This window comes from Schistocerca piceifrons, chromosome 9, assembly GCF_021461385.2.
Source record: "Schistocerca piceifrons isolate TAMUIC-IGC-003096 chromosome 9, iqSchPice1.1, whole genome shotgun sequence".
Lineage (NCBI taxonomy): Eukaryota > Metazoa > Arthropoda > Insecta > Orthoptera > Acrididae > Schistocerca > Schistocerca piceifrons.
In genome coordinates this window covers 174,602,789-174,605,984 of record NC_060146.1, presented here as the reverse complement: position 1 = coordinate 174,605,984, position 3,196 = coordinate 174,602,789, and positions in this window count along the sequence as shown.

Genomic DNA, 3,196 nt, shown 5'->3' with positions numbered 1-3,196 from the left:
ATCAATTACATTGTTGTAGACAAAATTAAAAAAACACGTGCGTTTCCATCACAGGCATACCCAATACTACTGACATTCTGCGGTACTCACAATATTCCGAAGAGCTTACAAAGCAAAAGAGTTTACAAACTCTCTTGACAAAAGAAGAAGCTGTACTAAGTTATATCATTATTTTATAAATGAGTCCAGAAATAAATTCAATAAATATCGTCAGATTGTGCAAATGTATAATAGGAATTTTAAACATGCCAGAAATTTCGTAATTTCAGATATTTCTAAAAGGGGAGTAATTTTAACCATTAGTGCATATCGATTGTAACAGATTAATTTCTTTTCATACATTTTAGCCTGAAATAGAATACATTGTATATAAAATCATAAGAAATTGTTTTAGTGTAACAGCTGAGATAATTTTCCTATAGAAAATTTAGAAGTATGGCTTGTGGTATCGCCTATTTCTATAAAGAAAGGTGATGTTAGACGAGGGTGTCGCATTACAATACGGAGATGGAATTAGTTGCCGGAACTGTAGCTGCCTGTGATGTGATTCGAAACATACCAGAGATATTTGTCAAGGTACATCAGAATCTTTGTTCGCCGATGTCATGCTTGGGTTGAGGTTGATAGCCGTCACTTTCAGCACATTTTGTCCAACATACAGTAGAAACGGTACGTTCATAATGCCATGACGGTATTTGCAGTTAACTAATGTAAATAAGAAAAGTACACAGTAATGTAATTTTGTTCCTATTATCTCCTGAAGCTGGCTGCTGCGACCCCAGGTTTCCTACCTCAAATTGTTCATTGGAGCATCCTCTATGTCCTATTATACGGAAACATCCTGTGTATTTATGATTAACTAGCTTAGCACCCACTGCCTCGCTTGTGTAGGCTGTGTGGTCTGCACAGATTTTTCGGTTTTTCTTTAATAGAATTTTTATGTTGTTTACAAACTGCAACACTTGCTAAACTTCTCACGCAAAGGCCATAGAAGCATGGTCTTTTCAGAATGTACTTCTAGTGAAAATGTGATTCTGGTAGCTAGAGTCCAAGGCTTTTGTTAATCATGCATTTTGCGTTCTGCTGGTGATATTTCCGCAGAAACTTTCATCCCTTAACACATATTTCTTTATATCTAACTGAGAAGTGAAATATCAAACAATGGAAAATCCAGGATGGAATGTAACAATATTATGAGAAGGAAAGTTGCTACTCACCATATAACGGAGGCGCTGAGTCGCAGATAGGCACAACAAAAAGACTTTCACATTTAAAGCTTTCGGCCAATGGCCTTTGTCAGCAATACACACACACACACACACACACACACACACTCACTCATGCAAACACAACTCACACACACGATTGCAATCTCATGCAACTCAAACCACACTGAAAGAGAAATACTAGCTTTCATAGACCTGGATTCAAATATTTTTAATATAACAAAATATTTTCTTAAATCCTCTATTTCATCTTCCTTAGGGGTTGACTTTCCAAATACATTGTAACACTTTTTTTTTTTTGTAACAGGGAAGCTAAATACAAATTTTCATAGATTTAGCTTCGAAAATGCTTTCATTATGAAATAATTTGATAAAATTTTACGTGCCCTATTTCACACCCTTGGGAGGTTGAATTTCCTAAAACACTGAAACATGTGTTTCTTTTTTTTTCATTTTCAATCGAGAAGTCAAATACGAGTTGTCTTAGATGTACCTTTAAAAATGCTTCTGCAGTTGACTAACAACGATTTATTTCCAAAACGTTTTCATCAACTATTTTTACTTCGTCAGTGATTCGATTTCCAAAAAAGCTGATACATGATTTTTTTTCTGACTGAGAAACCAAACACCAGTTATCGTAGTTCTAGCTTCAAAATTGTCTTAATAACGACAGCTTTTCAAAGGGTTTTTCAGTTCCTATTTCGCCTGCTTAGGAATGCAATTTTGAACAGTTCCTTCTTACTCAACGTCTGCAGTATAAGATTAACACTCTAGCCAAATTTCAAGTTTGTATCCTTAGCGGTTTAGGCTGGGTGATGCTGTGTCAATGACTCACCCTTGCACTATTTCAGTCCCTTAGAGTTGAATGTCCAGAAACAGCGAAGCACATATTTTTTGTATTTGCAACCAAGAATCCAAATCCCGAATTTCAAGGATTTAACTTTACAAGTGCTTCCATAATGAAATATTTTCAGACCATATTTCACACCCAAATTCATCATAGCAAAGGTTCAATTTTCTAAAACCGTGAAATGCGTATTTTTTATCTGTAAGGGGAAAGCCAAATATAAATATTCATAGATTTAACTTCAAAAATATTGCATAAAGAAATATTTCCATAGTAAATTTGATCTCCTATTCCCCTCGTATCAGGAATGAATTTCTAAAAGCAGTGAAACACCTTTCTTTTATTTTTAGCTGAGAAGCCAAAGTCAGATTTTTATGTATTTACTTTTAATAATGCTTTCCCAATAAAATAGTTTCATAAAACATTTCATTTCTTATTTAACCTTTTAGGTGTTGAATTACCAAAACATTGAAACATGTATTTTTTTATTTGTAACCGAGAGGTCAAATGCAAAGTTCGTAGACATACATTTAAAAATACTTAGTAATTATTTAATAATGACACATTTAAAAAAAACTTTATCCCACTATGTCACCAATACCAGTTTTCGTAGGTCTGGCTTCAAAATTGCCATAACAGCAACATATTTTCAAAAAACTTTTCATCCCCTATTTAAACCCTTTAGGAGTGAAATTTCGAAAAATCTCCTACTGTGGGTCAGCTGGTGAGTGAATGAATCAGTCAGTCGGGACATCGCCTTTTACACGTAGAGATTTAGACATTAAAATAAGTTAAGCAAATATTTAAAAAAATAAGTCCTGTACTAGTCTACTCACTATCATATGAAGCTGGTATCCGTACAGATATCATAGGTGATCCTGCAGCTCTCGATGAATGAAGTTATAATGAAATCTAGACCTTTCGCTGCTTACAGGAGTTGATAAATATCAACACGGATAGTTGAAAAACGTCTGCCCCGCCCGGAACTCGAACCCAGGATCTCTTGCTTATATGGCAGACGCTCTGTCCGAGTGAGCCACCGTGTACACAGACGATAGTGCGACTGCAGGAAATTATCTCTAGCAGGTGTACTCTTACAATTGTCACACAAATATAAAAGTTG